The sequence below is a fragment of the Chiloscyllium punctatum genome, chromosome 17 (genome assembly GCF_047496795.1).
Source record: "Chiloscyllium punctatum isolate Juve2018m chromosome 17, sChiPun1.3, whole genome shotgun sequence".
Lineage (NCBI taxonomy): Eukaryota > Metazoa > Chordata > Chondrichthyes > Orectolobiformes > Hemiscylliidae > Chiloscyllium > Chiloscyllium punctatum.
Window position 1 is genome coordinate 58,265,819 of NC_092755.1, and position 13,325 is coordinate 58,279,143.

Sequence of the window (13,325 nt, forward strand, 5' to 3'; positions counted from 1 at the left end):
GTCTTCTAAATGCTGTAATTGTACCAGCCTCCACCACTTCCTCTGGCAGCTCATTCCATGCATGCACCACTCTCTGTGTGGAAAGGATATTGTTGAGGATGTTATAGGAAGAATATTATTGAGCTTAGAGAGGGTTCAGAAGAGATTAACCAGGATGTTGCTGGGAATGGAAGGTTTGAGTTATAACGAAAGGCTGTGACTTGTTTCACTGGAGCGCAGGAGGTTGAGGGGTGACCTTATAGAGGTTTGTAAAATCACGACAGATATAGATAGGGTTAATGGTAGGTGTTTTTTTCCATAGGGTTGGGGATTGCAATACATATTTTTAAGGTGAGAGGGGAAAGGTTTAAAAAAGGCATGAGGGGCAAATGTTGTACACAGGTGGTTGTTCGCGTGTAGAATGAACTTCTAGAGGAAGCGATGGATTTGAGACACTGAACTAAGTACATGAATAGGAAAAGTTTGAAGAGATATGGGTCAGGAGCAGGCAGGTGGGACTGGTTTAGTTTGGGATTCTATTTCGCATGGACTGGTTGGACCGTGCAAAATGTCTGAGTGTATAAGTCAAAGCTGAAAGAACTGCAGATGCTGTAAATCCGAGACAAAACTGGAAATTACTGGAAAAGTTCAGCAAGTCTGGCAGCATCAGTGAAGAGAAATCAGTTAACATTTTGGGTTGAGTGACCTTTCCTGACTGGACCCAAAACGTTCTCTCTGATTTCTCTCCTCAGATGCTGCCAGACTATATAAGTCAAGCTTGCAACCATAAATGCAAGAATCTGAAGCTCAGTTTGCAGTCCAAACAGCTACCACTGCTTTACTTGAAGTATCTTTCAACCACTTTCTCTTTTCGGGAAGTTTGCTATCACCTCTGGGTTGGTATCACTGCACTGTCCATGGAGAGGGTTAATACACTATTGAACTTTACCACAGTTGGTATTGATACAGAGCATCTGAAATGCTGTGCTGTCTGCCCTGCACCTATTGCAATACAACACTTAATGATCTTATATCTGTTAAATGTCAGAATTGTTTTAATCCAGTGGATGTTCAGGCAGGTATTGAATCAGTAGGAAGGGACTTGCTCAGGGAAAGTTAGCTACCATAGTGATGAAGGTGGGGCATCAACTAATTTACTAGCAGTATGGACACCAGGATGAAACATATTTGAGGACAAACGAGGTACACTGACTACTGGACAGTCATTGTACAAAAGTGAAGAATAATTCAGAAGTGGGAGCACTGAATTGGTTGGTAAATGTCAGGCAGTTCTCTCTGGATTTGGAGCTTAGATGAATTCATGCATCTTTTGGTACTTAAGGTGAAACAATACATGTTAAAATGATTTAACAGCAACAACAAAGACCTAGCATAAAGATGTAGAGGATTGGTAGCTTAATATTCCTGGTTACAAGGCTCTTAGGAAAGGTAGAGAAGGCAAACAGGTTGGCCAGTTGCAGTATTGACTAAAGAAGCTATTGTAGCATTGCAGAGGGATTATATACTTTATAGAATACCTACAGTATGGAAACAGGACCTTCAGCTCAACAAATCCACACTGACCCTCCGAAGATTAACCCACCCAGATCCCTTCCTATTACTGTACATTTACCCGTGATTAATGCACCTGACCTACACATCCCTGAACACTACAGTCAATTTCCCATGGCTATTTCACCAAATCTGCACATCTTTTGGTTATGGGAGGAAACCCATGCAGACACAGGGAGAATGTGCAAACTCCACACAGACAGTTGCCTAAGGGTGGAATTGAACCAGGATCCCTGGCGCTGTGAGGCAGCAGTGCTGCCCAAAACTTAATCGAGTCTGTTTTAAAGTAATAAAGTCTACTTTGTTAGAATTAAGGAACAATAGAGGAGCTATTGATACTAAAGGCAACCAAATAGAGGAAACGTTCATATATGAACCCATAAATGTCACATTTGCTGAGCATTAGGGAAATGTAAACCGAGAGTTAAAATGGAAAGATGCAGTGCAAAATCTGATTATCCCTCAACAGGAAAGTCATTCTTTGGGTTATATCCCAGACTTTGGATACGAGTAAAAGACATATTTGTGTTTTACCTTTTCAGGAACACACAAGGTCGGGGATTAAATCATCCTGTAACCCTAGTCTCAATGTATTAGAGGATTGATGTACTAGTGTGGACTCAGAGGCTGTGAAGGTCACAGCTTGAGGACAACCATTAGGCAATCCTGTGCTGCAGGTAAAGAAAAATGCTCACAAACTCAGAGTGCTGGAAATCAGGTCAGCCACAAAGTCACCATTGAAAAGAGAGCAGGACAATAACCTGTCATGAACTTGCAGAGACACGAATCTTGAAATCAGCTGCTTCACTCCCAGTGGCAGCATTATTAGTATCCAACTTAGTGGATGCAATGTTCCATTATACACTCTTCACTGAACCCAGACTCATTCGTATGCCTTTTTAACTGTTATCTTTTTACTCCATTCACACTTTTATTCTGTCTGTGGTGTTTCATTATCTTTTCTCATGTTTTGTACTCAATGGCGTGGAGGAGCCAGTGTTGGGCTGGGGTGGACAAAGTTAAAAATCACACAACACCAGGTTATAGGCCAACAGGTTTATTTGGAAGTACAGACTTTCGGAGCCCTGCTCCTTCATCAGGTATTTAGTGGAGCAGGTTCACAGGACACAGAGTCTACAGTAAAAGATCAAACTGTCATACAACTGACGTGATGTATTGAACAAACCTAGGTTGCTGTTGTCTTTAATCACCTAGAATGGGGGTGCAGCTTTACAGCGATCCAGATTTGTTCAATACATCGCATCAGTTGTATGACATTTTGTTCTTTTACTATAGACTCTGTGTCCTCTGATCCTGCCCCACTAGCTACCTGATGAAGGAACAGTACTCTGAAAGTTTCTACTTCCAAATAAACCTGTTGGACTATAACCTGGTGTAGTGTGATTTTTAACTTTGTACTCCATAAGCTCACCCTTTTTATTAACATTAAGAAGCCCTAGTTAATTCGGTTCCTTTAAAAATGTAAATACATTTGGACTGGGAAAATGTATCCATAATGTAAAGGATCCTTTTGATATTAACCCGAGTTTTGAGAAGATTTGTAGCTCAGGTTGAGGTTCCAGATGCTGGTTTGCTCACTGAGCTGGAAGGTTCGTTTTCAGACATTTCGTCACCATGCTAGTTAACATCTTCAGTGAGCCTCTGGATGAAGTGTTTGTGGTGTAGCCTGCTTTCTATTTATATGATTGGGTTTCTTTGGGCTGGTGATGTCATTTCCTGTGGTGGTGTCATTTCCTATGGTGATGTCATTTCCTTTTTTTCTCAGCAGGTGGTAAATGGGATCCAAGTCGATGTGTTTGTTGATAGAGTTCTGGTTGGGTCCAACCATAACTTAGAGCTGTGGAACATTAGGGGAAAAGGACTGGGGAATGGCTTATGTAACACCCCCATTTAAGAAGAAAGGAAAGTAGAAGACAGGAAATTATATGCTATTGATAAGATTTCAGAGTCCTTTGTTAAGAATGGGATTGCAGAGTACTTAGAAGTGCATTGTAAAGTAGGGCTGAGTCAGCATGACCTTGAAAAAGGAAGGTCAAGCCTGAACACCAGTTAGAATTTTTTGAGGAGGTAATGAGCAGGTTAGACAAAGGAGAGCTAGTTGATGTAACTTATTGGGTTTTCCAGAAGGCTAAGTGTTGCACAGGGGGATGCTAAATAAGATAAGAGCCCATGGGGTTGGGGGAAAGGTACTAGTGTAGATGGAGGATTGGCTGAGTGGCAGAAGCCAGAGAGTGGTTATAAAAGGGTCTTTTTGAGGATGGTAACTGGTGATGAGTCAGGTTACACAGAGGACTGTGCATCCATGTGATACATGAATGAACTGGACGAAGCAGCAATGCCCTCAGTTCCTACGTTTGCAGATGACACACAGGTGGAGGGGCAGGCAGTGTTGAGGAAGTGGGGAGGATGCAGAAGGAGTTTGACAGGGTGCGAAAGTGGACAGAGAAGTGGCTGATGCAATACAATGTGGAAATTGTGAGTTATGCACTTTGCTAGGAAGAGTAGAGGCATAGACTATTTTCTAAATGGGGAAAAGTTTCAGAAATCTGAAGCATAAAGGGACTTGGGAGTCCTAGTTCAGAATTCTGTTCAGGTTGAGCTGGAAGTTCACTTGCAATGTGAAGGCAAATGCAATGTTAACATTCATTTCAAAAGGGCTAGAATGCAAGAGCAAAGATGGACTGCTGAGGAAATGTAAGGCTCTGCTCAGACTGCATTTGGAATATTGTGAGCAGTTTTGGGCCGAGCATCTGAGGAAGGATGTGCTGGCCTTGGAGGGGGTATCCAGAGAAGGTTTGCAACAATGATCCTGGGGATGAAAGGCTTATCATTTGAGGAGCAGTTGAGAACTCTGAGTCTGACAGAGCTTGTGGATGTAGAGAAGATGTTTCCACAAGTCAGAGAGACTGAGATCCATGGGCACAGCCTCAGTGAAGGGACAACCCTTTAGAACTGAGATGAGGAGGAATTTCTTCAGCCAGAGGGTGGTGAATCTGTGGAACTCATTGGCACACACAGCTGTGGAGACCAGTCATTTTATTTACGATGAAGATAGATAGGGGATCAAGGATATTGGGGAGAAGGCAGGAGAATGGGGCTGAGAAACATATTAGCCATGTTTGAATGGCGGAACAGACTCGATGGGCTGAACAGCCTCATTCTGCTCCTGTGTCTTATGGTGACTGTGTCAGAATTGTACTCCTTTATGAAGGCCAGCCCACACTAGGGTGCGTATGGACTGTGAACTGCGTCCTCTCTTGAGAGCCTCTGTTTGTGAATACCCCGACTCTAAACAGCAAAGGCATTCTCTCGGCCACTCTTCTGATAGGTCAGTGAGGAAATTGGTAGCCTGGTGTGAAAGCCAAATAGTCTGAATGGTTTCAGTGTCAGTGCTGTGCTGAGCAAGTTGGTCCCAGCTCAGATTGTTAGTGCTTTGATGGCCCTAAGTACCAAGAAACAGAAACCTGAATCTGGGCAAGGTGACAGGGATGGGGTGCTGAACTGATTGCTGAGGGGTGAACTGCATTGTAAAGTGGACCCTTTTGGAGGGAAGGTCATGCTCCACAGCCTGTTGACACTTGCTGTCAAATGGTCACAGATAAAGAATAGCCATTGAAGTGAAGTTTTCCACTCTCCGAGTAATTTTCTCCAGCTATATATCCCCAGAGGCATGGAGTGCAGCCTGAGGAAAAACACTGTGGAAGTTGTGATAAACGTAACAAATGCAATGCAGAAACCTCAGGGCTATTCTGTTCTCTGGTAATTCATACAATGGATGTCAACTGGCTTTGTTCTTCGTGTTTATTAAGTCATCTTGACCTCTCTCTGTAATTTATTCCCTTCTGATCTCTCCTGGACATCAGTTATCGTATTTTGATTTTTATTGTCTGTCTGAGCAAACCAATTCATCTAAACACTACATAACCAAACAAATGTGGGTGCAGTGATATAGAGTGTACTTTGTGAACACTGCACTAAATTACAGACAGAAAACAGAATTAACTCCAGTGATCTGTGACGCGAATGCTGTGGTTATAAAGACAGGAGGAAGGATTGTACAATCAAGGGCTTGCAGTCTTTGTCATTTTCATTCATTGATTTGTTTGCAGTTACTGCAAGCAGCTTTCAGCATTCTGCATGGTGTGTGCTCGTACAACGGTAGGATATCGTGCTGGGGACTGAACAATTTGACCCTCATTTGGTGCCATTTCAGTTCCCAGTCTTGACTTAGCAGACAACACTCTTACATCTGAATCGGAAGACCTGAGCGCATAGTCCAGGCTGACTCTCCAGTGCAGCATTGAGGGATGCGCTGCTGTGTCAGAGGTCTCACCTTCTGGTTGGGATGTTAAATTGAGCCATTTGCTCTCTCAGGAGGGCATCAGCAAACCTGGTAAGGCACTGTAAAGAAACGCTCGTCCTGTTGGCTTGGCCTGTACTTACCCTTCAGGCAACATTGATCAAACACATTAGCTGGTCCTGAATCTCAACGCTTATTTTGGGAGCTTACTCTGCACTAATTGGCAGTCAGTGCTCCCTTTTAAAATTTAGTGATCCCTTTTGAAGTTCATCATGTGGCTGCACACACGTGGTATTTGTCCCAGAACATTGTGCTGTCCGGGACGTTCCTGGTTGCTATGCGATCACAGCTGAACAGGAGCAGAGTGGCTCCATTGCATTCTGACAGTGGCTGTAATTTCCGTCATTGTCCCATAATGTCCTGGCACTGTGCTGCCATATAAATGCGAGTTGGTAATTTATAAGGCATTTAGTGGGTGTGGTTCAAGGTTATTCAGGTATAAGTGAGCCGGTACCACTTGTAAGGAATTGACATGAACTCAGACCAAGGTAAAGCCTGCTACTTACTATTTTCAAACTTCTTCACAGTAAGCTTTTGTGACAAGTGTGCTGTCACATTGGCAATATTTGCTGAATTATCCCTTCCTTCAGAATTTTCTGCTGCTGTGAGCTCTCTTCCCTCTTATAGAGTCAAACAGGTCAGAGGCCCTTCAGCCCATTGAATCTGCACCGACATAACTACCATTGAAACTACTGCAAATACCATTAGCACTAATCCCAATTTCCTGCACATCTCCCGTATCCTTAAATGTTTGAAGCATTCATCCAAATATTGTTGAAAGATTGTAAGGTTTCTAGGGGCAGCACGGTGGCACAGTGGTTAGCACTGCTGCCTCACAGCGCCAGAAACCTGGGTTCAATTCCCGCCTCAGGTGACTGACTGTGTGGAGTTTGCACATTCTCCCCGTGTCTGCGTGGGTTTCCTCCGGGTGCTCCGGTTTCCTCCCACAGTCCAAAGATGTGCAGGTCAGGTGAATTGGCCATGCTAAATTGTCCGTAGTGTTAGGTAAGGGGTAAATGTAGGGGTATGGGTGGGTTGCGCTTCGGCGGGGCGGTGTGGACTTGTTAGGCCGAAGGGCCTGTTTCCACACTGTAAGTAATCTAATCTAATTCTAGCTTCCACTACCTTCCCAGGCAGTGTATTCCAGATTCTCACCAACTGCCATCACTTCTCACCATTTCCCAAATCCGCGGAATCTCCTGCCCTTACCCTAAAGCTGTGCCCTCTCGTGACTGACCCCTCAACAAAGGGGAACAACTGCTGGCTATTTACCTTGTCCGTACCCTTCATAATCTTATTCACCTCATTCGTGTCCCCCCTTAGCCCCCTCTGTTTGAAAGAAAACAATCCAAGCCTATCTAGTCTCTCCTTATAGCTCAGTTTCTCCATCCCAGGCAACATCCTGGTGAACCTCCTCTGTATTCCCTCCGGGGCTATCACATCCTTCCTGTAGAGAGGAGACCAGAACTGCACACAGTACTCCAGTTGTAGTCGGGCCAAAGCTCTGTATAACTCTAATATCACCTCCTTTCTCTTATACTCTATGCCATGAATGATGAAAGTAGGTGTCCTATATGCTGCCTTACCTATCCTATCCACATACTCTGCTGACTTCAGGGATCTGTGAATAATTACCCCAAGGTCCCTCTGTCCTTGAAGCTGCCCAGTGTCCTGCCATTCATTGAATACTCCCTCACCCTGATTCTTCTTCCAAAGTGCATCACCTCGCCCTTATTAGGGTTAAATACCACTGCCACTGGTCTGCTGATCAGACCAATCCATCTATATCTTCCTAAAGCGTACAACCATCTTCTTCACTAATAACCCATCTATCAATCTCGGTGTTGCTTACAAACTTGCTTAACATTGCCTCCAGATTTTCATCTAAATCTGTTCTGTATATAACAAACAATAAGGGTCCCAGTACTGATCCTTGTGGTACAGCCCTGGACATGCACCTCCAGTCACTCAAACAACCTTCTCCCATGACCCTTTTGCTAAGCCAGCTTCTGATCCATCTCGCCAAGTTTCCCTCAATTCCATCTGCTTTAACCTACTCAGTCAGTCTCCCATGAGGGACTTTGTCAAAGGTTTTGCTAAAATCCATATAAGTGATGTCAGCTGAACTTCCCTCGTCCACACACCTCAAAGAAGATTCTAACAAATTTGTTAGAACCAAGACTGCAGCAACAGTGCTCCTGCATCAGAGCAACCTGTGGGATTGATCGTTGATCCCTGCTGCATGACGTGGTGAGGAAATGAGGCCTGGATTTGTGCTCCATATCCGCAGGTTCAGGCAGCATTTTGTATCCGCCAGTGGCCTTCAGTTGGGCTGTCCGGCTGTCAGGTAATCCTCATGGCCTTTAAAGGGCCTCTCGTTGCCCCAGAGATGCAGCCCTCTGCCTGACAGAGCGAAGCAAATACCGTCCCTGCTCCTGGGAGCACAGGTGGCCATTTTCAGCCTCATCGTGCACTTGTCATTTCCGGAACGATGGAAGCAAACAACTTTCGCCCCTCACACAGTGGGCCTCTGTCTCAGTCTCTTACTCTCCGTGAAGCCTCAAATCGACACACTGCCATCTCGGGAGCCCTCCAAATCAACTCCATTGGCTTTGAACTTCGAGACACACAGCTGTATAGCGCGGAAACAGAGCTTTCAGTCCAACCCTGGATTAGACTGGTGCTGGAAAAGCACAGCAGGTCAGGCAGCATCCGAGGAGCAGGAAAATCGACGTTTCGGGCAAAAGCCCTTCATCAGGAATAGAGGCAGGAGGCCTGCAGAGTGGGGAGATAAATGGGAGTGGGGTGGAGGTGGGGAGAAAGTAGCATACAGCTTTGCAGGCATCCTGCCTCCATTCCTGATGAAGGGCTTTTGCCCGAAACGTCGATTTTCCTGCTTCTCGGATGCTGCCTGACCTGCTGTGCTTTTCCAGCACCACTCTAATCTAGACTCTGGTTTCCAGCATCTGCAGTCCTTGTTTTTACCTTTTCAGTCCAACCCATCCATCCTGACCAGATATCTTAAACTAATCTAGTCCCATTTGCAGCACTTGGCCCATATCCCTTTAAACCCTACCTATTCAAATACCCATCCAGATGCCTTTTAAATGCTGTTATTGTACCAGTGTCCACCACTTCCTTTGGCAGCTCATTCCATACACGCACCACCCTCTGCATGAAACAGTTGCCCCTTAGGTCCCTTTTACATCTTTCCCCTCTCACCCTAAACCTATATCCTCTAGATTTGGATTCCCCTAACCTAGGGAAAGACCTTGGCTATTCACCCTATCCATTGGCCACCTTCCCACCCAAGCTGGCCTTTATTCAACTCCCCACTACCTCCCCAGCTCCAGGCAAAACCAGACAACATACCGGATATGGTAGTCCATTGAGTTCCCATCACCCCAGCCCGAGATAAAACCAGAGTGCTGTTGACTATTGATGATCCCCCTCCACTCTACATTCCACCTGTTCCTTCAATGCTCTATCATAAGTTGCCCCATTATCCTGTCTGTATCCCAGCACTCTGCCTCCGATCCCCACAATTGCGTTCCCCAGTTCCTCTTTCACAGTAATGGCCCCTGCTAACCCCCTACCTCTCAACTTTTAGTGGAAGGATCCCCAGAACTGACTGTTGCTGAGCACCCCCACCACCCTGACTGACTGAAACAGCCAGCCCCGAACGCTGACAGATGAGACTCAGGTGAGCCTCTGTGTAGATGCCTGACTACCTTCCAGTCACTCCTCAGACTGGCTGCACTGGGCTCGCAGGACTGAGTGTAGCCAACTCCCCGGATGATAGTGAGATGGACCCCCTTAATCTGACTGCCCACGTGACTGAATGATTGTGTCCAAGTTCCTGGACTGGTATCAGACGATGTCCTTGATGGACTGTGTGGGATACCTGCAGGCTGTTACCCCTTCACCTGCCTAAAAACACCTCCCCTCTGGCTTTGAAACCTGGCCATTTGGTTGAGGCGCACACCGTGTGTTTGCTGCATAAGCACATGGCGTGGGTGTGAGAGTGGCACTGTGAAGTAACATCACCTGATGGTAAACACAACAAGCTGCCTGGCCTTCCATTTGGGCTAAAGGGAAGGCAAGGGTATTGTGAACAAAAATAAAAATAGGAACTGCTAGAGAAACTCAGCAGGTCTGGCAGCATCTGTAGAGAGAAACATCAATGTTGGGCTCAGTGATCTGGATATATAGTACACTGTACCCGGGTCTTGTAATAAGCACAAAGTGAGTGAGCTCTATGAGAGTAAGTGAGCACTCCTGAGATGTGGTCTGGTCTGACCCATGAGGTAGCTGTCTTGCCCCTGAGGACAGAATGCCCTGGCAGCAGTGTTACAGAGAGGTGCCAGTGTGCCCCAAGGTGCAGCATTGAAATGGAGAACCGTACTGCCTTGGGGATGTGCCATGAAGTGTTTTGGATGCCAAGGTCTATGTGTAAGGGTGTGAGTAGTTACTGTCCATGATGTGTGCCCTGAGATATTGGTATTGGTGCCAATAATGGATATTGGGAAGAGCAAGCAGCGAGCTGGAATTCCTCGGATAATTGCATCGACTTTCATGTTGGGAATTGCCGTCTAGTTTCTTTGCAGGCTGGGAATGATGCATATTAATGAGGTGAGTTAAGGAGATGTTAATGCAAGCTAATTGATGCAAATAGGCTTCGTGCTGCTCAATAGTGAAAATTTTGTCTGATCGGGTTGGAAAATGGAATTTCTGTCCTTGATGTTCAGGAAGTTAGGAGGGAAATTTGGTTGGCTGGATACAGAAATGGCTGGCTGAAAGAAGACAGCGAGTGGTAGTGAATGGAAAGTATTCTGCCTGGAAGTTGGTGACCAGAGGTCTCCTGCAGGGATCTGTTCTTGGGTCTCTGCTCTATAGTTTTTCTAAATGACTTGGATGAAGAAGTGGAAGGGTGGGTCAGTAAGTTTGTCAATGACAAATGTCAGTGGTGTTGTAGATAGTGTTGAGGGCTGTTGTAGGCCACAAGACATTGACAGGATGCAGAGCTGGGCTGAGAAGTGGCAAACAGAGTTCAACCTGCATAAATGCAAAGTGATTTGTTTTGACTGGGTGAATTTGAATGCTGAATACAGGCTTAAAGTCAGGATTCTTGGCAGTGTGGAGGAACAGCAGGATCTTGGGGTACACATACATAGATCCCTCAAAGTTGCCATCCAAGTTGATAGAGTTGTTAAGAAGGCATATGGTGTGTTGGCTTTCATTAACATGGGGATTGAGTTTAAGAACCACGAGATTATGCTGCAGTTCTATAAAATCCTGGTTAGACCACGCTTGGAAGAATGTGTCCCGTTCTGGTCGTCTCATTATAGGTAGGATGTAGATGCTTTAGAGAGGGTGCAGAGGAGATTAACAGGATGCTGCCTGGATTGGAGGGCTTGTCTTATGAAGAGAGGTTGAGTGATCTCGGGCTTTTCACACTGGAGAGAAGAAGGAAGAGAGGTGACTTGATAGAGGTGTACACTGTAATGAGAAGCATAGTTAGAGTAGATAGCCAGAGACTTTTGCCCAGGGCAGAAATGGCTGTCACAAGGGGGTCATAATTTTAAGGTGATTGGAGGAGGTAATGGGGAGATGACAGAGGCAGGTTCTTTACACAGTGTTGTGCCTGCATGAAATACACTGCCAGCAGTGGTAGTAGAGTCAGAGGCATGAGGGACATTTAAGTGACTGCTGGACAAGAACATGATGACAGTAAATTGAGGAGTGTGTAGGTTAGATTGATCTTAGATGAAGATAAATGCTCTGCTTGACATCGTGGGCTGAAGGGCCTGTAGTGTTCCATGTTGAGAGGTTCCTTGCTGGCTATCTAATTTGATTTTTCCCAACTTTCCCACCAATGAACACCACTCAGAGCAGATTGTGGAGTTCAAATCCAGACTTGTTAATTTAATTTAAAACATGTCTGGATTTGAGCCCATGTCCTTAAGGCCTGGTTTATTAATCCATTGATAGCACAACTGTCTCTCAGTTTGACACTGTCCCAGTTGATTGACCAGTATCTTCACTCCAGTGAGCTGGTGATAATGTCACTGGTTTAGTAATCTCAGTTAGACCCGAGTATGTAGATTCAAAATCCCAGCATGGCTTAATGGTGAAGATATTTTAACTGACCTGTTTAGAGATGTCAGGAGCAGGTGGGACTTGAACATGGATCTCCTGGCCAGGAGGTAGGGACATTACCACTGCACTACAAGAACACTTGGCCAGATGGTGAAATTTGAAATCAATTTTTAAAAAAATGATGGGGTTAAAAGCTAGCCTAATGGCAATCATTCACCCGTTATCAATTGTCCTAAATCCTCTCCTGTTAGCTACAAAGACTCAGGATGGCAGAGGAGTTATAAATGGAAGAGGAGAATTTGCAGGGAAGTTGTGTGTCTGGATTCAGATGTATCTGGGCTTTAATCAATAGCGCTCTGGGATAGGAAAGGAGAGTGAAGGTACAAATTCAACTACAAAGATACTGATTTAATGATTTCTCACAACGGTGGCTCAGTGGTTAGCACTGCTGCCTCACAGCGCCAGTGACCCGGGTTCAATTCCTGCCTCGGGCAACTGTCTGTGTGGAGTTTGCACTTCTCCTCGTTTCCTCGGGTGCTCAGGTTTCCTCCCACAGTCCAAAGATGTGCAGGTCAGGTGAATTGGCCATGCTAGATTGCCAGTAGTGTTAGGTGAAAGGGTAAATGTAGGGGAATGGGTCTGGGTGCGTTGCTCTTCGGAGGGTCGGTGTGGACTTGTTGGGCCGAAGGGCCTGTTTCCACACTGTAGGGAATCTAATCTAATCTAACCTAATTCCAGTGCAACACTCATTCTTAACAGTTGTCAGCATAACGTTATGTATGATCCAAATGTTGAGGTACATTACTTGGTGGTTGTCAGTTGAATTTAATGAATGAGCTGAGAGTGAAAGTGCAGTGCTCTCTTGTGGCTAATAGATCTTAATGAATAATCCTCGAAAACAAAGCGATTGTTTCTTCTTGCGTTGCTGGCCCTACTTCCAATGGTCACATTTAACTGCAGTGGCTTAGCACTGCGTCACATTTACAGAAAATTATCACAGAGGTTTTAAATATTGAAGCATTTGCCATCTCAGTGTGTAATTCTCTCCTGTTCTCTGGACACATTTTGCAAGAAGTGGGAAACACAGCAGTGTACCTAGAGGCAACTATTTATTCTGCACTTAGACTAACATTGATGCATAAAAGCGACAATATTACTGGATAGGCAGCTGACAAAGGAGGGGGAAAGTAATCTTCAGCAGCAGGTTTTAACAGCCTCCTGTTATCAATATGCTCAATGGAAATGAGTACGGGAAGCAATGCTTCATTTGGAAGTTGTTCCTACAAGGTGTATG

The 13,325-nt window shown here is 45.1% G+C and overlaps 1 protein-coding gene across 3 annotated transcripts in view; it reads left to right on the plus strand.

Moving 5' to 3' along the window:
- The window catches only part of LOC140487875 (calcium-binding protein 1-like), a 121,064-nt gene that overhangs the window by 78,747 nt on the left and 28,992 nt on the right, over nucleotides 1–13,325 (plus strand). The window lies entirely within an intron of this gene.